General features: G+C 37.9%; 1 protein-coding gene across 1 annotated transcript in view; it reads left to right on the top strand.

The window, feature by feature from the left end:
• The first annotated feature begins 23692 nt into the window (after positions 1-23692).
• Positions 23693-26983, top strand: part of LOC136885349 (uncharacterized) — a 32760-nt gene continuing 29469 nt past the window's right edge. The window contains exon 1 of the mRNA XM_067157862.2: positions 23693-23772. The gene's annotated coding sequence lies outside the window, so the exon portion shown is untranslated. The remainder of the gene's footprint in view (positions 23773-26983) is intronic.

Genomic DNA, 26983 nt, shown 5'->3' with positions numbered 1-26983 from the left:
AACTTATGCCGTCAGGAAGGGCATCCGGCTAGATCATGTAATTACACGTTATGACGATCGCGCAGGTCCCTCGCCTAGCATTTGCTATTTTTTACGGCTTCCGATAGTAGGAGTTCGAACCCGCTATCTCCCGAACTAGCGAGAATGATTGAGGGTACAAGAGTGTTGATGGTGATTCATTTGTCGGATGGAGGTGATAAGCCTTGTGCAGGCTTCTTCGGTAGGAGCAGGCTATGTTCCGGTACCGGTACATCTAGTTATAAAACCCGCTACAACAGATTTGTCGCGTATACTGCGATTTAAAATCCTAGTCCTTTAACGTCAGGAAGGGTAACCGGTCGTAAAACTATGGTGTATGATGTAAGAGGCGGGGTGTGCAAAAAGCCAGCATTAAGTAAGGGCTGTTGATGGGGACGTTAAACCTTGTGCAGACTCCTTCGAAAATGATTGTGAGTACAAGACGTTGATGGTGATTCATCTGTCGGATGGAGGCAATAAGCTGTGTGCAGGCTTCTTCAGTAGGAGTAGGCTATGTGCCGGTACCGGGACATCTAGTTATAAAATCTGCTACAACAGATTTGTCGTGTATACTGCGATTTAAAATCCTAGTCCTTTAACGTCAGGAAGGGTAACCGGTCGTAAAACTATGGTGTATGATGTAAGAGACTAGATACTAATAGTTTATGCGTCAAGAAGGGCATCTAGCTATTAAACAATAGTTTGTGGTGTGGGACACAAGATACTGCAATTTCAAATCTTGTTTCTCTCATCAAAAATAACACCCAGCTGTAAAATTAATTCTTGCGATTTAAAATCTTAGTTCTCGCGTGAAGAAGGGTATCTAGCAGTAAAACAGATTCTCGCGAGTTAAAATCTTAGTCCTCGCGTCAAGGAGAGTAAATAGCCGTAAAACTATCGTGTATGATGTAAGAGGCTAGATACTGTAATTTAAAATCTTATTTCTTGCATCTCGAAGGGTAACTACTTTTTAAAGCAAATTCTTGCGATTTAAAATCTTAGTTCCTGCACCAAGAAGAGCATCTAGCTGTAAAACCCCGATTCTTGTGTTAAAAAGAGCATCTAGTTGTAAAACAGATTCTTAATCCCCAGTTCTTTGACGTCAGGAAGGGCAACCGACCGTAAAACAATAGTGTATGATGTAAGAGGCTAGATACTGCTATTTAAAATCCTAGAAGGGCATCCAGTTCTAAAACAGATTCTTGTGATTTAAAATCTCGCGTCAGGAAGGGCAACCGGCCGTACCGTAAAACAATAGTGTATGATGTAAGAGGCTAGATACTGCTTTTTAGAATCCTAGAAGGGCATCCAGTTGTAAAACAGATTCTTGTGATTTAAAATCTCGCGTCAGGAAGGGTAACCGGCCGTAAAACAGATTCTTGCGATTTAAAATCTCATGTTAGGAAGGGGGGCACTCGGCTGTAAAATATATTTTTAATCCCGGCCCTGTTACATTAGGAACCACATCTAGCTGTAAAAACAGGAGCTCCAAACATTTACAGTGTTAAGCTGAAAATCACTGATGTATATAATTAAATCAGCTCTATCAATACTATTATATTTAAATCAGATTTGTCAATACTATTTAATACTAATTCATTATTTAATATTATTTAATAGTATTGACAGAGCTTATTTAGATATATAACATTGATTTTCAGTGGAGAATAGATCGAAGTAAATAGCTACCAAACCAAATTAAACCACAATGGAGTTACCAAGTACAGAACAAAACTGGCCAACTGGACACCAGTGGGGTCCTAACTCACAACCTCCCATTTTTTGTTCTCCACTTAGCATATCTTAATAGGTTGAAAGTTGATTTTGATAATTGAATTTCCATTTCCCTCTATCTGATCACATTTATTGCTTTCCAACTGATGTTCCAATACAGTTCCTTGTTATACTGTCCTTATTTCAGTCCAACAACCTTAATCTGAATGGATCTCTTGCCTTCCTTCAATCTTGGCCTCACTTATCCTCTTCATTACCTTCCATTTGACCATGCTACCTTCATCTTCGGTCTGTTTATTTCTCTTGATTCTGTCTGACAGCTTGTCTAGTCTCATTTCTTGCCTCACATCCACGTTTCAAACTCTGCAAATTTCTCTCCAAACTTCGTAAACATTTTATTTCACTGGCCTTGATTTTAATATTGTGTGTTTTCATCCATGTCCAGGTTGCTTACTTTTAATGACATCCATGTTTAGTCCTATGGCCTACATCAGTGTGTTCCCCTAGTTTTACTGTACCTTTTCCTTTTCTTTCTTCTCTAGTCAGAACCATTGTCGTGCTCTTAGTGCTTACTATCAGTCCATGATTACCAATATATTCATTCAACATATTCAGTTAACCTTGAGACTGCATTCTGTTTACTTCTCACAGTTAAATGTCAACAGCAAAAATTAACTTCAGCTTCTGTTTGTATTTATTTTTCCTTGTCTTCTTCACAGTTTCATCCTATTACCATTAGGAATAGTAGTTGTGATGCACACCTCCCCATCTTAGACAAGTTACATTTTCAAATTGTCATTTACAGTATGTTTAAACAAATCTTTTTCTTATGTTCCCTAGTGGTCTTGATTTGCCTGCAACATTATCATCAAACAGTCAAAAAAGTGCACAAGATTTGACCTCAAATGATTATCTGAAGTATTCAGATGAACTTAACTATCCATTTAGACATTTAGAAATAGGTGCCCAAGAAGAACACAAAGTAGTACACAACAAGTTCGCATATCAAACACAACTCAGCCACACCAATAACAATAATATAACATCACTGCACAGCTACAAATGGGAAAGGAACCACTACTTTGAACCCCATGCCACTCATATTTTATGGACGTCACAGGACAACATGATTTGATTTTAACATAAAGCAACAAGATTCAACACACAGCAGAGCTGAATATACATATTTTAGCCTAATTCTATCCACACGCCTGGCACCCTTTTTAAAAATTGGAAAGTGTTTTATTCTATGTTTAAACATGAAAACAAAATCTTTTATACATACAAAGTGACAATTTTACAAGCAAATCATATCACTCAAACTCCAGAAACAGCAACCAAGTGTACAACTATGCAAGGCATGAACGTTCATGTGGATGAAGTGTTCCTATATATATTGTATTTATCTAATATATATTAGTTAGTTTTAAGTAGAGATGTGTTTTATAAACTAATTTTTTAAGACCTAAAGGATATCATTATAGATATACAATTGCATTGTCACTCATAGTGACATACTCACCAGTTCCTGTTTTGACCTGCCCCATTTGGATGTGACCAAATGTTTATTATCATATGGCATTCCCTAGACAATTTAATCTTAATCATAGCTTCATGACATAGATGTGAATGTATTGTTCAGCTGAAGATGACCCTATGTAGGGGGTCGAAACTGGTACTGTAGCATAATAAGTGCAATAAATAAGTATTGAAATCTAATTGCGTAGTTCGTCAATACGGAGATGAAGATTATAGATTACGATTAACTATCCATGTTGCCACTGTGAGAAAGTGTTTATTAGAACATCACATCTGAAGAAACATATGGATGATAATAGATTATTTACATGGCCTCAGAATTTAAGGGACCATACCAAAATTCATTGTGGGAAGAAAGCATTTCAATGTACACACTGAGAGAAATCCTTCCTCCGAGCAGTGAACGTAAGACAACATATGGTTATTCCTATGGGAGATAGAGTAAATAAATGTTCCATATGTTGCAAGATGCGTAGCTATGATTCAGGTTTGAGAAATAACGTGAAAGTTAATGGTGAGAATAGATTGTATTTCTGCAGTACTTGCAAATAGCACTTCCCTTCAAATCAATATTCTAAAGGCTAATGCCTTGTCGATGCAACCACTCTCTTCTTTCATGGGCTGTTCGTTTCAGTTCCATGTAATTGTTACAACCTAACCTCTTCTTAATGTCATCCAAATACTTCATCCTCCCTTTCTTTCCCATCAATTTCCCTTCAAGTATGTTAATGATGAATGTATTGTGTCTGATGACATCTCCAATAAATTTTATTTTCTTGTTTTCCATTTCCTAGGCGAACATTGTGCTGGAATGATGAAGTGAGAGCAGCCTGTAAAAGTAAAAAGAAGGCTTATCAGAAATGGCTCCAAACAAGGGCCGAGGCAGACAGGGATTGCTACGTAGATGAAAGAAACAGAGCAAAATAAATAGTTGTTGAATCCAAAAAGAAGTCATGGGAAGATTTTGGTAATAACCCGGAAAGGCTAGGTCAAGCAGTAGGGAAACCTTTCTGGACAGTAATAAAAAATCTTAGGAAGGGAGGGGAAAAAGGAAATGAATAGTGTTTTGAGTAATTCAGGTGAACTCATAATAGATCCCAGGGAATCACTGGAGAGGTGGAGGGAATATTTTGAACATCTTCTCAATGTAAAAGGAAATCATCATGGTGGTGTTGCAAACAGCCAAGCTCATGGGGAGGAGGAAAATAATGTTGGTGAAATTATGCTTGAGGAAGTGGAAAGGATAGTAAATAAACTCCATTGTTATAAGGCAGCAGGGATAGATGAAATTAGACCTGAAATGGTGAAGTATAGTGGGAAGGCAGGGATGAAATGGCTTCATAGAGTAGTAAAATTAGCGTGGAGTGTTGGTAAGGCACCTTCAGATTGGACAAAAGCAGTAATTGCACGTATCTATAAGCAAGGGAACAGGAAGGATTGCAACAACTATCGAGGTATCTCATTGATTAGTATACCAGGCAAAGTATTCACTGGCATCTTGGAAGGGAGGGTGCGATCAGTCGTGGAGAGGAAGTTGGATGAAAACCAGTGTGGTTTCAGACCACAAAGAAGCTGTCAGGATCAGATTTTCAGTATGCGCCAGGTAATTGAAAATTGCTGCGAGAGGAATAGTTTAGTTTAGTTTAGTTTAGTTTAGTTTAGTAATGTTTTATTTTACCTGGCAAGATTAAGGCCTTCAGGCAGCTGTGTTTATGTTTCATGGATCTAGAGAAAGCATATGACAGGGTACCGAGGGAAAAGATGTTCGCCATACTGGGAGACTATGGAATTAAAGGTAGATTATGAAAATCAATCAAAGGCATTTATGTTGACAATTGGGCTTCAGTGAGAATGGTAGAATGAGTTCTTGGTTCAGGGTACTTACAGGAGTTAGACAAGGCTGTAATCTTTCACCTTTGCTGTTCGTAGTTTACATGGATCATCTGCTGAAAGGTATAAAATGGCAGGGAGGGATTCAGTTAGGTGGAAATGTAGTAAGCAGTTTGGCCTATGCTGACGACTTGGTAGTAATGGCAGACTGTGCCGAAAGCCTGCAGTCTAATATCTTGCAACTTGGAAATAGGTGCAATGAGTATGGTATGAAAATTAGCCTGTCGAAGACTAAATTGATGTCAGTAGGTAAGAAATTCAACAGACTGGAATGTCAGATTGGTGATACAAAGCTAGAACAGGTCGATAATTTCAAGTATTTAGGTTGTGTGTTCTCCCAGGATGGTAATATAGTAAGTGAGATTGAATCAAAGTGTAGTAAAGCTAATGCAGTGAGCTCGCAGTTGCGATCAACAGTATTCTGTAAGAAGGAAGTCAGCTCCCAGACGAAACTATCTTTACATCGGTCTGTTTTCAGACCAACTTTGCTTTACGGGAGCGAAAGCTGGGTGGACTCAGGATATCTTATTCATAAGTTAGAAGTAACAGACATGAAAGTAGCAAGAATGATTGTTGGTACAAACAGGTGGGAACAATGGCAGGAGGGTACTCGGAATCAGGAGATAAAGGCTAATTTAGGAACGAACTTGATGGATGAAGCTGTACGCATAAACTGGCTTCAGTGGTGGGGTCATGTGAGGTGAATGGAGGAGGATAGGTTACCTAGGAGAATAATGGACTCTGTTATGGAGGGTAAGAGAAGTAGAGGGAAACCAAGACGACGATGGTTGGACTCTGTTTTTAACAATTTAAAGATAAGAGGTATAGAACTAAATGAGGCCACAACACTAGTTGTAAATCGAGGATTGTGGCCTCGTTTAGTAAATTCTCAGAGGTTTGCAGACTGAACGCTGAAAGGCATAACAGTCTATAATGATAATGTATGTATGTATGTATGTTTTCCATTTCCTTTAAAAATCTTCTCTCTTCTTTAACTTCCCTTAAGACTTCCAGGTTAGTTTTTTTTTTTTTTTTGTGTCCAGCTCGTTCTGGTCATTTTCTGCCATATCCACATTTCAGCAGGTTCAAGTCGATTCTTTGTAATTTACCCAGAGTCCAATCTCACTTCCATACTGAAGTGTACTCCATACATATGATTTTGCAAAGGATTTTCTGACATCTATATTCATGTGTGTGCTGGTTAAAATGTTCTTCTTAGTCTTAAATGCCTGTTTTGCCAATGCTATTCTTCTCTTTACTTCCAGGAGGCATCTATTATCCTCTGTTACCATACTACCAAGACAACAGAAATGTTTCACCTGATCAATTCTGAGGTCATCAATTTTTATATTGGTTTTAATTTCCTCCGTATTTTTCCGTACTATCATTACTTTTGTTTTCTGTTTGTTTACTTTTAATTTCCATAGTTTAAGAGTGCCTGAGAGGACTTTCGGCATTCTATTCATTTCTTTTTCTGAGTCTGCAATTAATACGATGTCATCTGCAAATCTGATACAATGTATCCTTTCACCATTGACTTTTATTCCCTTTGTCTTCTCCTTCATGATCTGAATAGCTTCCTCAATGAACATATTAAATAAATACAGTGATAGGGGACAAACTTGTCTAACTCCTTTCCTAATCCTGGCCTTTTCTTCTGCCTGATTGATGATTATTTTTGTGCTTTGATTCAGATACAGTTGATTAATCATTCTTCTGTCCTTCCAGTCCAGTCCTATTTTCCTCATAGTTCTAAACAGTAGTTCCCAGTTCACATTGTCAAAAGCTTTTTCTAAGTCAATGAAGGTAAGATAAGTCGTTCTATTCATTTCCATCCTTCTCTCCAATAACATGCGTAAGGCCAGAATTGCTTCTCTTGCCCCTCTGCCTTCTCTAATGCCAAGTTGGTCTTCTCCAGCATACTTATCTACTTTTCCTTTTATTCTGTTCTTAACTATGTTAATGAGTATCTTGGAGGCATGTGTTAATATTGATAGTGTTCTATAATTGGTGCAGTCAACTGCCCTACCTATTTTAGGTATGGTATTGGTTCTGCATTGTGTAAAGTCTTCTTTTGTAACATTCATTTATTATTCTGAATAATTGGTCTTTCATGTTGATACCTAAATTTTTTATTAATTTTGCTGGGATGTCATCTACTCCGGTTGCTTTTCCTTCTTTCAGACTCTGAAGGGCATGTTCAAAATCCTGTCTCATGATTGGAGGGCCTTGCATTTCTCTTCCACACTCATTGATATCTTCAATTAGCTTATTGTCATTCTTTAAGTCCTTATCATCGTACAGTTCTTCCATGTATTCTTTCCATCGAGCACATATCTTATCGTTGTCTACCAGTAATATTCCTTCTTTGTTTTTTAATACTGCTGATTTGGTTCTATTTTTGTACTGAAGAGCACTGATTTTCTTATAAACTTGATCCTGTTTTCCCTTCTTTATATCTTCTTCTATGTCTTCAGCAATGCTTTTGGTCCATTTCTCTTTTTCTTCTCTGCATTTGGTTGTGATCTGATTTTTAATCCTTTTGTAGTCATCTACATTGTTTTCCTTCCTGAGCTTATTCCTTTCTTGAATTAGGTTTAGTATTTCTTCTGTCAACCAAGGTTTTCTGGGCTCAAATTTCCTTTCTCCTAAAAGCTCATTTGTTGCTTCAGTTATCCTTTTCTTCATGTTATTCCATTGCATTGGCTCATCACTTCCATTATCTACTTTATTGGTTCGTTCTTCAAAAGCTACCTTTGTTGCAGCTTCTTTCAGGCCTTCTAGTCTCCACTTCTTTTTGATAGATCTTTTGGTTCTTTTAAATCTAATGTTGCACTTGGCTAACACAAGTGTATGGTCACTATCTATATCATGACCTGGGTAGCTGTGGCATGATTTTATCTGATTCCTATATCTTTGCTTCATTAGTATATAATCTTACTGAAATCGTCTTGTCTGGTGCCTCCCATGTGTACCTTCTTCTAAGAGGAATTTCAAACAATGTGTTTGTAATAACCATATCATTTTGACTGCAGAATTCTACCAAAGATTCACCTCTTTCATTTGTTTCCCCCAGACCAAAATTTCCTACTGCCTTATTGCCTGTATGGGATCCCACTATTGCATTAAAATTGCCCATTATTGCGACATTATCTTTTTCTTTAGTAAGTTTTAATAGTTCCTCAATATCTTCATACATAGTCTCCACTTCTTCCAAGTCATGAGCCAATGTTGGGAAATACGTCTGAATTATTACTAAGTAAAAAATATACAATGAGACATACTGGGGGTTTTACATACAGTTATTCTTATTGTGACAAGGCTTTTGTTGAGTCTGCCAACCTGAAGCAACATTTAAGTGTTCATTCTGCACTGACATCTTTCTTTGTTCACATTGTAGAAAGTCTTTCAATACTAGGTAAGAACTGGAGATACATTTTTCTGTGAAAAAGGAACGGTCTTCTTTGTCTTGAAAAATAAACCATTTTTTTCAGGTCTGTGACAGGCTGGAAATCAAGTTTGTTACTTGATATTATTTGAGGCAGTGTGCAAGTGCTGTGAATTCTACAGAATTGTAAGTTCTTTTATGGTGCTGGTGATGAAGGGATGTTGAAAATCTTGAGAATGATTTTTGGAACTGTGCAGGATAGGGTTTGCTAGTGATGCAGCAAGAACCAAGAATTGCATGCTTTGTTGAATTATTCCAATATTGTACAAAAAATGACAGCATGAAGGTATGTCATGCTCCTGTCTGACAATACTCTTCTTCTGCTTTTTTCTCATGGGTGGAAACTGAGTTTCACATGTGGCTTTGGCCATGTTTTACGATTGGATACCCTTTCTGATGTGACCCTCTGTTGAGGTATATAATCACTACTGTTTCTGCAGTGGTTGGCAGTGTGGCATGTTGTGTGAATATGAAGAGGTTAGTGTTGTGACAAACAGCCGGTCTCCAAGCCTGAAGAATTAATCAGATGTGATTAAAACACTTGACCTGGCCATGAATCAAACCCATTACTCTTTGAACTGACGTCCTCAACACTGATGATTCAGTTAAGGAGTTGGGCTCATGTCTAACCATATCCAGACCAAAGCAGTGCTGGAAGGAAGACACTGTTAAACTGTTAAACTCGGAAAGTGATCGAAACATGGACTGCTAAACAGCCTTCAGAATATTGTGAAACTGGATTGAAGTACAAAAACAGAAAAGCTGAATAATGTGAGGGAGATAGTGAGGTCAAAGCACGATCCTCAGAGTCCACAATTGCCAGTTAAGCTAAACCTTACCATACTTATTGAACAACTTAAACTGTTGCACCAAAACTAAACACACTTCAACTACTGCAAGGAATTTCTTACATAATTATACAAAACTATTTTAATACGGATTCATCAATGAGATTCTTAGTCTGTAATACTGCAAGGAATTATTCAAGTTCTTCTTAATTGGACCTTTGTTATCTTACCAAACATTCTCTTATATTCTCTTATACCAGTTTCTGTGAGATGCTTCCATTTAATTGAGCATTTCCTTTGTGCGTGTACTTACAAGAGGCAGTCACAATTTCTCCTTGAAAGGTTGCACTTCTGACCAAAGTATGCTAAAATATATTTACATTTCTATCATCTAAAATGTGTGTATGTGCCCAGAAATCTGGAAAACTGCAAAATGTAAAGAGTTTTGCCTTGTTTTCTTGAAGGACATAGGCCCAAAAGCCCATATCATGTCTATAAGCATGGGCTGTGAAAGCATCAATGCTAACATCTGGATACAAGTTCAATGTCTGTGATGATGGACGAATAGTGATCTTCAAACTTTTTTGTACACCAACTTAGGTTGAAGAGGTAGTTACAGTACTCCTAGGCTAAGAGGCAAAGGTCTTTACAGGTGTGTATGTTTTTCTGTGTCCAGTATGATGACTGAATGTCATGTGTTGTGTAGAGTGTGAAATGAGGTACTGAAAGTGTGAAACCCTATATCGGTGCATAGCCTACTCCTTTTCAAGCCATCATCAGCTCATAAACACTACAAACACTTATATAAGATTATAGGAACATTAAAATACAAATGTTAGGAATGATTTTAACCTTAATATAATTGAATAATAAATTTAATAACAATTTTCTTAATTACAGACTGTCTACACACAATCAGCATTCACACCATTCATCACAAATTTAGATGTCCCTTTTGACCAAAATGCTAGCATTCAGCCCGCGCCAACACCGTGAAGCTATACAACTCACAACTTCAATTCACTAACAAGATTAACTCTTACAGTGCCAAGATGCTGACGCATCGGCACTTACATTCTGCACGAAAAATGCCAGGATACCAATTCCATCTGCACCCTCTTATAAGTGGTGTAGTTATGTAGTAAGGCGCTAGATTGCATCACAAATCAAGTAGAAAGAAGGTAGAATGTTTGTAATTCCTTCTTATGTCATTAGATGGCACTGACATAGCTTCATTTTTGCTAGTTTACTCGTCGATTGCGAGTGTATGATCTGTGAGCGCTTGACATCTATGATCCAATATGGCAGCCTCCTTGTTGGTTTATGTCTGCATGTTGTGACTTGTTTTCAATAATTTTACGATCTAATTGACGCATTTGAGTTATTTATCATAATATATTAAGTTTATTATTATTTCTACTGCAGTTATAATTACCTAGCAATTTATTTAGGTCATAGTAAAGTTGTAAATAGTACAATTATCACAACAAGGCATGTCGTCACGTAGGCCTAATTCGGGAGAAGAAATTGAGGAACTTTTGGGTTGCTTTGAAGATGTAAGCAACTCTAATTTTATCAGAAGTGATAATTATGATATTTTTGGGGTAGCGCACCAGAGAATGATGGAGCCGTGCCATTGGCTAATGGGCTTACAACATTTCAGGCAATGTCAAAGAGTTATAGTGACAGTGTTAATGAAAATGACAGTGACAGTGAATTAGATGATTCTTGGACTGAATGCATATTTCCTGAAAGTAATGCTGTCCATGCCCAACATTTTTATCAAATCCCAGGGCCTAAACACGTAGGCCAACCTCAATCTGATGCTCCACTCGTAGAATATTTCAATCTGTTCTTTACACTTTCATTTCTGACACTATTAGTTGATTTTGTATGTTGTTCTGATATTCTAAACTGTTCTGTAGTAACAAATACTGCTACTAGACACAGTTCTCTCAAATGATAATTATTACTATTCATAAAATATTCAATCGTTGACAGGTTACACTGTTCGTGTCTTTCTCTCCACATGATCAATGTTTTTGGAAATTAATTTATAAATTGTAAAATAGACCTACATTAACAACATAAATTGGTATATATGATCCCAGATATGAGTTAAGATTAAATATCTTCACTTAGTCACTTTGAATTTAGTGTAAAATGTGCTAATTAATTTCAAATTATGTTTCTCCTTTTTAAATAAAAAAAAATTTGTGCACATTATTCCACGAAATTTTGTTTTTTGAAATGCAAGTCACATGTTTATATTCCTTGGAATATATCAAGCTCACATACCAAATTTTACCTCCATATCTTTTAAACTGAGATGTAAATAAAATATTTTATACAGTGATGCAAAATCCATTGAAACATGCTTGGCATTATATGCATATGATGACCTATTATGGGTCGGCATCCAAAGGGTTAATAAAGGCTTATTTTAAGTCAAGGTACTCCTATTAAGTTGTTATTTTACTTAAACATTTGTTCTCTCCACTATAATCTATGCCAAATGTTATATCATCAATCCTTTTACAAGTTAAAAAAATCTCAAACCAAAAACTTCAACCAGATGGATTTTCAAATTTTTTTAGATGTTCTTTCCAGATAAGATCTGAAATAAGTATCCTCTTATTGCTGAATGTGTTTCCTAACATTCTAAGAAAACTGTTATATTTAAAAAATTCAAAATAGACCATTGCTACTAAACAATGTACTATGTGATCATGATGCAACTATTAATCAACAGCCAATAGCTGATATTATTGTTGCTCACAATAATGCCAAAAATTGGTATTAATTCTTTCAAACTGCTCCTATTTTAATTATGTAAATACATCAGAATATTCAAAACAAGTTGTTGGTTTATGCCAAATGACACATCATCAATTACTTATTTCAAGTCAAAAATCTCGAACCAAAGACTACAACCAGATGATTTTTAAATTTTTACGACATTATTTCTGATTAATGTCTCACTTAGCTATTCTCATGTCACTGGAATTCTTCTCCTAACACTGTGACAAATTGTAATGTATAGTTTTTGTAAATAGTTTTATAAACAAGTCAAATGAAGAAATATTTCAACTTTTTGTAATTATCAGAATCTCAGATGTATTTCTGGTATATTCAGTGGACAATATTTTAATAATTCAATTAAAATTTATACAGGACTAGACACAAACTGCGATGAAATGATACACTGTTATTTTGTTATGTATATAACTTGATAAATAAGCACTGTACTTTGTACCTTTGACACAACTATTAATCAGAGGCTAATGACTGTCATTCAGTCTTTCTTTTAGACTGCTCTTATTTTAAGTATGTTAATATTAAATCTCAATAATTATACTTTAATTTTAAATCAAGTGCCTGATTTCATCTTGAGGAGGTACAGAGGCTGAAGATGCCTTCTATGAAAGGCGAAACACGTCTCATATTCCATAATGTAAAAAGGATTTAATCCTAATTGTATAAGACTGTAAAGTATTGAATAGGTGGTTAATTAATAAATTAATTAGCAATATAATAAATATAGTAGTCTTCAATACGGAACCACAATGATATTTATCACTTGCAATAGCCTACTCCTGTTGAAAATCATGCACGGCTTAAGGCTTAACAACCCAACATGACAGACAAATTGCCATGAAATGCATCATGGTTTCACTCCACAAGAGTTCTGCTGAAAGTTTTGAAAGTAGCAGCAGGCATTTGGTTTGGAATTTAGTGATTAGCAATTTCCTATATATTCTGCAAATTATTATTTTGAAAAGGTGATGGCTTGGAAAGATGTCAAACTATTAAAACTTCATCCCTTTGATCATTATTACAAGTAATCATATTCATATTGGTCCATATTGTCTATATATAACTTGAGAAAAAATATAGGTTTGAACACCTAATCAATACATGACAATATAATATGAAAATATTATTTATGGAAAGGTAGTGGACATGTTTCGGGTTTTCAAGCCATCATCAGCTCATAAACACTATAAACATTTACACTGACTGACAGTGACAATGCAACACCAAGGAGGAGTGGTTCGAAAGGGATGAAAGTTGGGGAAAAAAACAGAGCCGGCACGGACGAATAATTGATGTTTATTTCAAACCGATACGCAGATTACACAATGCGCACGGCATCGACTCAGTAGGATGTAGGACCACCGCGAGCGGCGATGCACGCAGAAACACGTCGAGGTACAGAGTCAATAAGAGTGCGGATGGTGTCCTGAGGGATGGTTCTCCATTCTCTGTCAACCATTTGCCACAGTTGGTCGTCCGTACGAGGCTGGGGCAGAGTTTGCAAACGGCGTCCAATGAGATCCCACACGTGTTCGATTGGTGAGAGATCCGGAGAGTACGCTGGCCAGTGAAGCATCTGTACACCTTGTAGAGCCTGTTGGGAGATGCGAGCAGTGTGTGGGTGGGCATTATCCTGCTGAAACAGAGCATTGGGCAGCCCCTGAAGGTACGGGAGTGCCACCGGCCGCAGCACATGCTGCACGTAGCGGTGGGCATTTAACGTGCCTTGAATACGCACTAGAGGTGACGTGGAATCATACGTAATAGCGCCCCAAACCATGATGCCGCGTTGTCTAGCGGTAGGGCGCTCCACAGTTACTGCCGGATTTGACCTTTCTCCACGCCGACGCCACACTCGTCTGCGGTGACTATCACTGACAGAACAGAAGCGTGACTCATCGGAGAACACGACGTTCCGCCATTCCCTCATCCAAGTCGCTCTAGCCCGGCACCATGCCAGGCGTGCACGTCTATGCTGTGGAGTCAATGGTAGTCTTCTGAGCGGACGCCGGGAGTGCAGGCCTCCTTCAACCAATCGACAGGAAATTGTTCTGTTCGATGTTGGAACAGCCAGGGTGTCTTGCACATGCTGAAGAATGGCGGTTGACGTGGCGTGCGGGGCTGCCACCGCTTGGCGGCGGATGCGCCAATCCTCACGTGCTGACGTCACTCGGGCTGCGTCTGGACCCCTCGCACGTGCCACATGTCCCTGCGCCAACCATCTTCGCCACAGGCGCTGCACCGTGGACACATCCCTATGGGTATTGGCTGCGATTTGACGAAGCGACCAACCTGCCCTTCTCAGCCCGATCACCATACCCCTCGTAAAGTCGTCTGTCTGCTGGAAATGCCTCCGTTGACGGCGGCCTGGCATTCTTAGCTATACACGTGTCCTGTGGCACACGACAACACGTTCTACAATGACTGTCAGCTGAGAAATCACGGTACGAAGTGGGCCATTCGCCAACGCCATGTCCCATTTATCATTCGCTACGTGCGCAGCACAGCGGCGCATTTCACATCATGAGCATACCTCAGTGACGTCAGTCTACCCTGCAATTGGCATAAAGTTCTGACCACTCCTTCTTGGTGTTGCATTTGCTCTGTCAGTCAGTGTATATTAAGATTAAAGGAACAATAAAATACAAATGTTAGGAATAATTTTAACATTAATATAATTGAGAGAAGGATTTTTTTTTTTTTTGCTATTTGCTTTATGTCGCACCGACACAGATAAGTCTGATATAGATGTTGATTCCCATAGGGAATCTGAAATATTTGTCCTGAATGAGTAAATTTATAATGTCCAATAACAGAACATTTATATTGGATTATAAATTTACTCATTCAGGACAAATATTTCAGATTCCCTATGGGAATCAACATCTATATCATCTGATGGCCAAGCAGGCATCAATTTTTGATAATGAGACAAAGTTTCTTAGTGCATTGGCACTGCCGGTGGCTCCAGTTAGCCTACGCAGTGGCCTCCACGGTATGCACTAGCCAGCGTATTGGTAGGTGTGCTAGGTACCAACTGATGAGCCCACTCTAGCACACGAGGGCGAAACGCTGGCAACCAAGAATGATTTAGCTGGAAAATGTATAATGTCCAATTACAGATAAGTCTTACGGTGACAATGGGAGAGGAAAGGCCTAGGAATGGGAAGGAAGCAGCCATGGCCTTAATTAAGGTACAGCCCCAGAATTTGCCTGGTGTGAAAATGGGAAACCACAGAAAACCATCTTCAGGGCTGCCAACAGTGGTGTTCGAACCCACTATCTCCCGGATGCAAGCTCACAGCTGCGTGCCCCTAACCACACTGCCAACTCACCTGGTGAGAGAAAGATGTATGAAGCAGTAATGATATTTAAGATAAATCAAAACAAAGTGTAGTAGTTCATTGATGAAAAGTTTGTAGAATCACCACAAGATTCTATATTACAAAGTTCAAAGACATCGTAATGCAACATAAAGGAGAACTTCACACTTGCTGCAATGCATCGTGTAATAATCTCACTGAGGAGAGTGCAGAGGGTAGGTATAAAGTTGTTGCATCAAATGTGGTATCCTCTGTCCAATAAATATTGACTTCTTCATATTTTCCATCATATCATTTGCCTATATGAAATATATTAACCTTTAGGAGTCGTATTTAAATAAAGAATGTTTGTTAAGCAGGTCGTATTTAAAAGGGGCACATTTTACAGGTTTCACATAAATGCTTTATTTAAGTATTTTTTAAATACAGGGATGTATCTTTATACAGAGAACTGACATTGCTATTGATTCTGCTCTTCTAATTTGTTTCACACCTACACTTTTAGTCCTTAGTCCTGTAATTGGCTCCCGTATGGTACACTACAAAACAAATGCTAGGATCCAAACCAGGTTTCTTTCCAAAAGTTGCAAAAAAAGTACACAATATCCTGTTCGCCACCCGTTATTTTACTACTTGAACACACTGCGCAAGTCCCCAGTGTTCCTTATCTCATTGGAATAAATAAAATTTGGTTTCCCGTTCAGTCTCTCACATGAGCCACATGTCTATTGACGTGGATCCTCCCACAGACCTTCCCTCAGCAGATAGCTTTTGCAGCAATTTTCTCTTAATTTATTCAGAAATATGCAAGGAAAATGTATTATCATTGTCAGAATTCTCAGGTGCATCAATAATGTCTGAATCGCTGTCTATATTACTGGTAGACGCCATGATGCTCAGTGATTACTGAGAATGTAAACAGAAACACTTGGCTGTTTCTTGCTGGAATTCAATAGTCGTAGTCGGCCGCTACTTGTTTCCGAGAATACGTTTTTCTCCTGCAGTTCCTCTTAAAGTCTGTTGGCTCTGTGGAAATGCCGCTGATGTCTGATCAAGCCAATTTTTGCAAGAAACATGCGGCCACACAAGTCACATCTAAATGTGCGTGAAAGACATGATTGGATCTGACATAGTTTCCGCTTTCAAGTGTTTCAATTTCTTGTCTGCGGTGTGCCCGCTCAAACAGTGAGCCACTTTCTGCAGTAGATTTGTGCCAGAGAACACGGTTCTGTGCAGCTGTTGTCCAGGTGTTGGTATTTATGTTGGTAGTATTCATAGTCTTCTTAAGCTGGTCTTTATAACGTTTAAAATGAGCACCTTGAGGGATTTTGCGATGACCAATCTCACCGTAGAGATATATCAAGATAGTTTATTAACTCATTTGAGAGTTTAACACAACCATCGATATCATTCAAAGAAACGTATAACTGTCATAAGATGATTGTAAATCACGTCAGTTTCCACCCGACATTAGACCTTCTTGAGAGGAACGTTATGTAGGGGCCGGCCCGCCAGTCAACCAGTAAAGATTGAAAAGATTAAAGATATTTTTATATAATGGAAAAATAGATTGATATTAAATGATTGAGTAGGAACTTGGTTGAAAGAAGGTTGGAGGGGGGTAAAATATTCGATAGGTAAACAAACCAAAGCCAATATTTAATGTAGCCAATAGATAAATTATATATGATTGAAACTGAAAACACTGAATACTTATGTTTTGAATCACTAACGTTACAGTACTGTTTTCTTTAGTGTATTTCAGGTAACATGAATTGTTCTCATGCAGTATCAGATGGTGTGTTCTCACAGTCTGTTGCTTCCTTGTCAACTTGTGGAGTTCCTGATGTCTAGCGGTCTACATGCTGGTTTGGAAAATGTGATATTCATGATGTAGAGGGGCCAGGTTGTTGGTCTGGGAAACTGAACTGGGCAGATTGTTGTGAAAAGGTAGGGTAGGGGTAGGGATAATGTGGTGGCATGGATGCATTATTACTTATCGCAGAGATGAAGGCAGAAAGAATAGTTTGGAGCTCTTCTGCTCTTCTTTACTTGCAGCTCCTTCTCTTTCTTCTAGTTTCTTTAAGAACTCATTCATTAGTTCATCTTGTTCTTTCACAAACTCATCAATGTTACTTCCAGAGTCCTTTCTTTTCAAAGGATGGCGAGGCCTATCTTCACACGTCACATGATGGTGTTGATGACATGCTGCTTGTAGAAGACTGAGTTAATGTATTTAACTCGTCTGCACTGACGAATGGATGTATCTCAACCTCCACAGGTTGGGGACACACTTCTTCCAACAGCCCTAAACTGTAATCTGCAATGTCCAACCCCTCCAGAGACGCACATTGACGGCACCTTAAAGTTTTTTCCACAATGTGAAATTGCCCGCACCACTTCTACTTCTATCTTTTAAGAAGCATTTATATGCCAATTTCAAACTTGAATTTTTTTTATTTGTTTGGCATTTTTTGTAGTGTAGCCTCTGCTTTCCATTTCTTCCTGCACCAACTTATGTATTCCACTGTTCTTAAACCTTTTACCATCAAAAAGTTTATAGATTTCTTTTTCCTAGTAAATTTTCAGCATAACCTGGACATTTTCAGTAGACCACACATTTTAGTTAAAGAATGATGTTATTGAAGGGATAAGTACAATAGGGAAAAATAATAAGGAGCAGTCAAATGAAATTTTACTTTTACTGTTCACTAAAGTCTGTTATATATGACCTCTTCTTTTGAGTTCTTCTTCTTCTTCTGCTTAGAAATTTCTTGAACTCTGCTTAATAGCCATTACCCAGTCATTATATGTATTATCATTTATCTTCAAGGAAACAGACTTGATTTTCACTTTTGATTTTTTGAATTATTCGTCATATTTAGAAACAGTAGATTTGCTTTGTTATTACATTATGAAATATTATTTGGCAAGTTATGTAGAGGAGGATATGATTTGATTTAGTTCAGAATACTCACTATTAATGTAAAATATCAATACTCATAATGCTGATACTGGGATGGAAATTGAAGTCTATTGGAATCACAACATCTACACATTTCTTTTAACATATATAGGAGATCAAACACGTTTCAGCTCATATGAGGCGTCTATTTGCAAAACCGGCCATCTCCAAAAAAAATTGAAATCCACTTTTTGTGCTGAATGTGTTCTCTGTCCACTTTTACACAAGGTGGCAAACTATTAGCTGCAAGCTCGGCCTCCAACCAGCTTATTTACTTAATCGAAAATTGGGGTTAGTTGCAAACATGGCCGCCCGCGTATGGTTATGAGTTGCAATACCGGCCATCTCCTCTAACGCTAGAGAGCAGAGCAATCGCAGGAATTGTGCAGGAAAGAACCGCTGATTCATGGTGACTAATGTAGGTGTCGTAGTTCTGTTCTAAGGAAAGTTGTGGTTTTTACCATAGAACTGTGTAGCTATTATAAATATATAGGGAAAAATGGACAATAAGGTTGATGAAGTGACACCTGAGAGGGCCAGAAAAAGGCAGAGGAATCCAGCTTCTTGGAAACGAGAAAAACAGAAAAGGGAAAGGTAAGTGTATCTTTTAAGGTTATGTTTTGATGTTCTTCAGTGAAATATGTTTTTAAACATTGCTGCTTTTTGAATTTGCACAATATCAGGGGTGTTTTGTTTTCAAACAGATATTGTGCTTCAAGTGACAGGCCGAAACTTCCAGTGTGTGGGCATTCAACAAAAACTCACCAGTGTATGGCTGTAAAGAAAGCTGATATAACTACCTTTCATGATCAGTTCTACAGATATTCTGATAAAATAAAACAAGATTGCTTCATTCTGAAGTACATTGACGTAATGCCTCCAGTTCGACATAGGCCTAGTGCTGCCACCAGGGAAGCAAAAACTCTTTCGATAGTATATTATATGAACAGAAACACAGCTAAAATTCCTGTGTGCAGGGAAACATTTTTAAGTGTGTTAGGTATTACAAAACACAGAGTACAGGGAGTGGCAAAACGTTTTCATAAGTCTGGTTTAATGCCAGAAGAAAATAGGGGAGGTGACCGTAGAACCCAGATATATTCACAAAAGAGGGATGCAGTTATAAGTTTCATAAAGCAATTCAAAGGTCTGGAATCGCATTATTGTAGAGGTAAATCTGTTGTTAGAATTTATTTAAGTAGTGAGTTAAATATTAAGAAAATGTGGCGCATGTATAACTCCCAAACTGTCACTGAATTAAGGGTAAAAGAAAGTCTTTTTCGCAAAATTTTCACCACATCCTTTAACATTGGATTTGGCTCCCCACGTACAGATGTATGTTCCAAGTGTCTTGAATTAGATGAGAGAATTAAACTGGCTGACAATCCAGAGATCTTAAGAACAGAAAAAAACCTGCATAAAATGAGGGTTAAAGCATTTTACCAACTAATGAAAGAAGAGAGAGATGATTTGCTGATTCTCTCTTTTGATTGTCAAAAAAATTTCCCTATGCCTAAAATTCCAGACCAGGCAACATATTATAGTAGGCAAGTGTATTTATACAATTTCACCATTGTGAGTGGTTCTTCAAAGAAGCCATTGACAGATAACACATTTATTTATTCATGGGGTGAAAATGATTTGCCGAAAGGAGCCAATGAAATAGCATCAGCGCTTTATCATAAGCTAAATACTACCAATATGTCCAATATTTCTTTTATAAGGTGTTTTGCTGATGGATGTGAGGGCAGAAAAAAAATTCTGTTATGATATCAATGCTCTCCTTTTGGTTTGTCACAAAGGCTCCTAAAAGCATTAAGGAAATTGAGTTAATTTTCCCTGTGACAGGCCATTCATTTTTACCATCTGATAGAGTTTTCGGGCTTATTGAAAAACAAACGAAGAAAATAGAAACTTTAATACAACCTGAGGAATTTCATAATGTTCTTTTTCAGTATGGCAAATTATTTTTACTAGGAAGAGATGACAATGTTCCTGACTTCGACTGGAAAACAGAATGTATTTCTATTTTCAAGCCTACAGGGAAATGGCACTTCAAATTTTCTGCTGCAAAAAGGGTTTTGACCAAATCAAAAGGAGGCAATTCAGTGTTAATTCAAGGTGAACCGAACTACAGAATAGACGTTGGAACAAAATTAGGAGTTTGTAAGAAAGGCAAGAATGTTTTGATGATGAATCCAAAAGTTATACATGCTGGTAAAATAGTAAACAATTTAAAGGCAAAAGATGTTGAATCTTTATTGACCAAACATTTTGGGACTCAGTGGAGAAATGTTGAAGTGCTTAAGTTTTACAAAGAACTCATTGATAAAAATAACCTTCCACAAAACAACCCAGAAGATGAGGGAGATGAATGTGAGCACAGTGTAGACAATGGCATTAATGTTTAATTTCATGTTTAATGTTTTTTAAAGTTTAATTTTTTAAAATTTAATTCTGGTTCGTTTTGTGTAAATGCATTGGCTTTTTATACTGCATTGATTTTTTAAGTTAACTTTTAAATAAAGCATTTTTTTGTACATTTTCATTCCTGCAGTTTCTTTAGTTTGGTGCAAACCCGGCCATCTCCAAATTTGAAATTTAAATATTTCAAATAATTATAGGAATAAAACATTGGCATTCTGTAACATTAATTACAATGCTATTTATAAGTGATAAAACAAATACAAATAATTCTAAATCTCTTTATTTAGATTTTATACGTTTTTTTGGTCTCCTGAAAAATTTAACCATTTGGAGATAGCCGGTTTTTGCAAATATACGCCTCATATGGTTTTTGGGGTAGCCAAAATCTTCTATAGATCAAAATCACTTCCTTAAAGAAATGAGAATCTCTATTTAAAAAATTTGAAGTGAAGTGCCGGTTAGATCGCAAGATAGCTAGTAGAGGATGCTTGATCAAGTCTCATTTAATAACAAATTATTCCATCTTCCCTTAAACATGCAGTTGTTGTCTAGGTTGTGAAGTTTTTGAAGTTATCTCTCTATAAGTCTGAAGAGGAGTTCAACTGTATTCTAGGTGTAAGTGTAACAGCGTGTGAAGTTTGTTGAAGTCTGTGAAATAAACAAAAAAGTGTGCGAGTACTATATTGGGATAGTTCATTAATGGAATTAATCTTCTTGACACTTACCCTTTAGACATTAGGAGAGAAAGTCCGACTGTGTTGCTTGTGTGAGGTGGTCTGACAGTCAGTTTACCTCTGCTTCCCATATTGTAGGGGTGTGTCATTGTTGGAGGGGAGTGTGTTGGGTGAAGAGGGATGGGCGGGGCATTAAGATCACTATTCGTACGAGTAGGAGAAGGGGTGTGGCCAGATGAAGGGACATTGGCTGCTGTTGATATAGGGGTATTAATGCTGGATTTATAGTAAAAGATTTTAAAAAAAAGTATTACTCTTTATGTTAAGAGATGACAATAAGTTAGGAATTTGTTCCATTATCGTGCTCTTTATTTTTACGATGTCATTTAGATTTTGATTGAAGTGTTGGTCTAAAAATATGTAGGTGTTTTTGAATTCAGTCATTAAACTACCTTTATTGATAATCTTTAAGATCTGAAGGTTCTGATCTAAGGTGTAGTGGTGAGACTATGCCTCGTTTCTTTCATATGAATACTCATAGCAGAGTGTTTGTTGTGCTTAGATGCATTATAATACTCTAAGTATCCCATATGAAAGCTGCGTCCAGTTTGCCCCACATAAGAAAACTCACATTGGGCACATTTGAGTCTATAAATCCCTGAATTTAAGTATTGGTATTTCTGTTTGTATTACGGGTTTTGAAAGCAATATTGACGTTGTGTTTCTAAATCGGGTTGGTGATCTAATATAGAGCAGGATTTGTGAAGGTAAAAGCAGCATCTAAGCACAACAAACACTCCGCTACGAGTATTCATGTGAAAGAAACGGGGCATAGCTTCACTACTATAGACCAGGACCTTCAGATCTTAAAGATTATCAATAAACGTAGTTTAATGACCAAATTCGAAAATCTTTTTAGACCAACACTTCCATAAGAATCAAAATCTAAATGACTCCCCACCGGGGGGGGGGGTGTTTGGTCCGCGAGAGCTATTTTAGTTCACTCAAGTCCACCAGCAAGCCAGTTAGTACCCCCCCCCCCCCCCCTATCCACCACGTGGGAGTATCAACTTCCCCCTGCTACGCAAGCACAGTAGGATCGTGGTTATACTATGATGATCCAATGTGTTAGTACCAGTAGTATCAGAAAATTTGTAAACCAGGGGAATGGCATGCAAAAAAGAGAGAGATCTAACCCCCAGCTACTTCCCGCCAATATTCAGGCAGGCTGTTATACTAGATACGCAGCAGTAAGCCCACCTATCAGAGATAAATGGGAGCAGAATACACAAAGCACATCACAACAAACAATGGTCAATGTAATGTAGTTCAATATTATGAGCTATCTATATTGCAGGCCTTCACATTTAGTTTTCTTCCGACTCTGTGATATTAGAGCATCTAATGTAAAGTGAGTCCTCCCATTTTTCTGCTTCTCTACACACTGTTTGCTAAGTGATATTGATACAGAGAATTACGATTTCACTGGAACTTCAACTATGAAACACACTATAGACGCACCGAAGTGAGTGAATGTGCGGAAATCTACAGCTGCACATTCCGGAAGACGCGTTCTATCATGACGCGGAGAAATTTTGAATTTAAATTACTCTGTAAAATACTGTTTTTTAATGTAAAGACAGTTTAGAACTAAAAGCCCGAATGGTTTTGCGTTTAAATATGACCTATGGTGACGTTTTCTTCCATCTACGGTTACACAAAGCATAACTGTACACTCAACCCCAATTTCGTGCCTCAAATATATATTTTTTTTAAATACGTGGGAATTATTCGCGTAAATACGGTATTTTTGACAGAACACACATGGAGTGTGCGCGCAGTCGTTTACAGTTGGATCTCAGTACAATCCGCATTTACATGGAACTCAATTCGAACCGAGTACGAAACAACCCCAGATTTTATCATATCGACCTTGAGCCTCAATCCGAACTGAATCCTCGTTTACGTGGCGTTTTCAATAATGTATGTAAACGCACTAACAGTTTCATTATATTCTAAAGATGTGCATTCTGTTCGTGTTACTATTACACCTGTCTGGTGTTTTGCTTCTGAATAGACGATCTGTAATTTTTTGTGTAGGAAGGATGTCGGGTGAGAATGTTGACGTGGTATTAAATTTGCTGCTCAAGTAAGTATTTTGTTGATTTTTCAGGAACTGAAGAATTTCCAGCTGGACTTATGCTACGGATGTCTTGTATTTAAATAATTTTCACATACAGTCATTGGCCACCATTAACAAAAATGTAGAATAAGTTACCGTCTTTGTATTTTTTCTATTAGTCATAGTATGATTATGACCTCAGATATCCAGGGAAGAAATCGTGAATCGTGTTTGTAATTTTTTTAATCGGCTTATAGTTCAATATAACAAGTTACCATATGCTAGGATTATAAATCCCAAAAATTATATTTCTGTTCAGTCTCTAAATCCTAACCGCTAGACACCTGACATTTAGGGTAAATTTAAAACCTTTGAGAACGAAATGTTATTCTGGTGACAGAACTTTTCCCGTTTTAAAGATGTCGCCGTTCCTCAGAGGTAGTGCCTCTTGTCAACACACCCTCGACTATCCGTGGTAATGGTCGGGCAGTGTTGTTGCAGATGCTGAAAAACACCCACATATAACTCCAACACCACAATTAGATCTCAGAAACCATTGGCCAACAGTCACTGATTGTTGGGTGGTGGTGGTTGCTGTTGTGGAGGTGGTGGTGGAGATGATTATGAACACTAATCAGAGGGGAAAATGGAAGGGGTCCGACACTTCAAAGTGAGGAGCCTAGCATAAATAAGTGGAAGCAATGTGAGGACTCAGCTAAGGGCACGTGATAGTCACCCCATGCTCCCAAGTTACGAGTGCTTGGGGCTCCTTTTAGTCGCCTCTTACAACATGCAAGGAATACTGTGGGTGTTATTCTACTGCCCCTTCTCATAGAGCGATGGGGGTGAATGCTAGAAGAGCACTGTTTTTGTTCCAGTGTATACAAGTAACAGCTGAAAAATCTTGAAATGTGAGACCGCTCCAGTAATTTGTTATCAAGTTGTATGTGACTTACAGATGTCATGAATTCTGAAAGTTATTTTTCAGCAAATATGTCAACTGCGGCTGTGATGAACCTGTACAGACTCAAATATTTAGTTCACTGCAACTGAAAATCATCTTCCAGGCAGAATTAAGCAAACAAGTAACCTAAAAGTTGATTGTCTTAACATTTCTATAGAAATAAGAAGTATGTAACTGTAGAAATAAATCTGTTAATGACAGACTACATTGTTCAATATGAAAAGAATAATTTTCATGCACTTTATTCATGGCTATTGCACCCTGAATAAGTCTATTATTTGCAGCTGCTTACTGTGCACAAATTTAATTGAAGTATTCAGTAAATCCTTCTCTAGGGCATGTGCCTTCTCTACACTAGTTTTCACATTGTTCATTGTTTCTAAAACTCTTAAAACTTTCTTTATACCCTCGTTGCCTTCAATTTTACCCAGCACTCATCGACCCACATCTGCTTAGAAGACAAAAGCGGAAGTTACAGGCAGAAGTGTTCAATGAACGTTTCCCATTCCTTGCCCATTTACCCAGATTTGTCCAATGTGGTCAACACGTTGACAAGGACAGAATTTATGGCTCTCCCCAGGATCGTCTTAATGGGTGCACTGCCCTGCCATTTTTACAGACCGCCTGACTAATATAACCAAGATATATGCTAGTTACATATCAATATCAACATTTGTATGAGTCACAGGATGCTCCAGATTAAAATGTAAATACTATAAAAATTACAATTTAAATGATAAATCTTCATTATTTTCAGCATAATTGCATCAATTACATTGGAATTTAAACTTTTAGCTTGATAATCATTTATTGTCATGCGCGTGTAGTGTCTGGATTGGCGTGGAATCTCATAGGAGCACTCGATTCCACACGACATCACAACCCTGTAGGGTACTCTACAGTAACAGAGTGCAAGTGTTACACGATTATGAACGAGCCGTAGAGGGCTGGATGTTCAAAATACTCTGTTATTTCTTGTTTGAGATAGTAACAATACAATAGTACAATTTTGCAGTTAACGTTTACCTATCTGATATTTCTGTTAATAATAATTTCGTGTGGCTATTTCTAGCTGAATGCAGCCCTTGTAAGGCAGACCCTCCGATGAGCGTGGGCGGCATCTGCCATATGTAGGTAACTGCATGTTATTGTGGTGGAGGATAGTGTTATGTGTGGTGTGTGTTGCAGAGATGTTGGGGACAGCACAAACACCCAGCCCCCGGGTCATTGGAATTAACCAATTAAGGTTAAAATCCCTGACCCGGCCGGGAATCGAACCCGGAACCCTCTGAACCGAAGGCTAGTACGTTGACCATTCAGCCACCAAGCCGGACATTTCTGTTAATGTCCGGAGAGGAATAAATTGAAGTTTTATCATTATCATTTTTTACGTATTCTTCTCTGCCCGGCTACTCATTCCTGCCATCTGGCTTACAATTTCTGGGAAGATCACCGGAGAAAGTCTGACTTTGTCCCTATGAGAGGTTGTCTTTGGTTTTGAGTTTAGTAGGGTGGACTTTTCACATCACCTCCTGGATCCCAATCTGTTCTTAATTTTAGTACAAGAAGAAAATACAGTTCTTTTTCTGTAAACCAAGTTTATGCAGAAGAAAACATCATTTTAAAATGTAATGTATTGTATAACTTTCCACTAATGAAGCTCAAGAGCATCATACGAGGTAAATTTTGAAGGCTATATATATGAGATATCCAGTCTAACCTAGTCAGCGATCAGTGTAAGACGTATTGAGTTGAGGTGCCGGGAGAGCCGGCGTGGAGTGTGAACGGTGTGTAGAAAAGTAAGACGAGAGGGAAGAGGAAGATGATAGGCGTGGATCAATATCGTGCAGCTATTGGAAGATGGCAGAGGAGATGGAAGAATGAAACAGCCAAAATTAAAGGAGGTAAAGTGGAAACAAGAATGATGAGCGAGATGATACTGGTGGCAGCTGTGATTATGGTATTGCTAACCATAGGAGGTGTAGAGGTTAACCCCAGCCCAACCCCCAGTGGCAACATGAACTGGGAAGACGTAGAGGTTATAAGAAGAGAGGTGAAAGAAGTGGTGAAAGAAGTATGCCCGTTCGAACAGATCAAAAATATGATGAAAGAACAAATGAAGGAATTTGAACAGATGAGGCGTTGGATACAGGGAAAGGCAGAAGAGACAATGAACAAAGTGGAAACCAGCGAGAGAGAAATTATATTACTCAAAGCAAAAATAAAGGAGATGGAGGAAGAGGTGGTGAAGCTGAAAGCAGAAATTGGAGACAG

The sequence above is a fragment of the Anabrus simplex genome, chromosome 14 (genome assembly GCF_040414725.1).
Source record: "Anabrus simplex isolate iqAnaSimp1 chromosome 14, ASM4041472v1, whole genome shotgun sequence".
NCBI classification, from domain to species: Eukaryota; Metazoa; Arthropoda; class Insecta; order Orthoptera; family Tettigoniidae; genus Anabrus; species Anabrus simplex.
The sequence above is the reverse complement of the archived record's forward strand: the minus strand, read 5'-3'. Positions and strand labels throughout refer to the sequence as shown.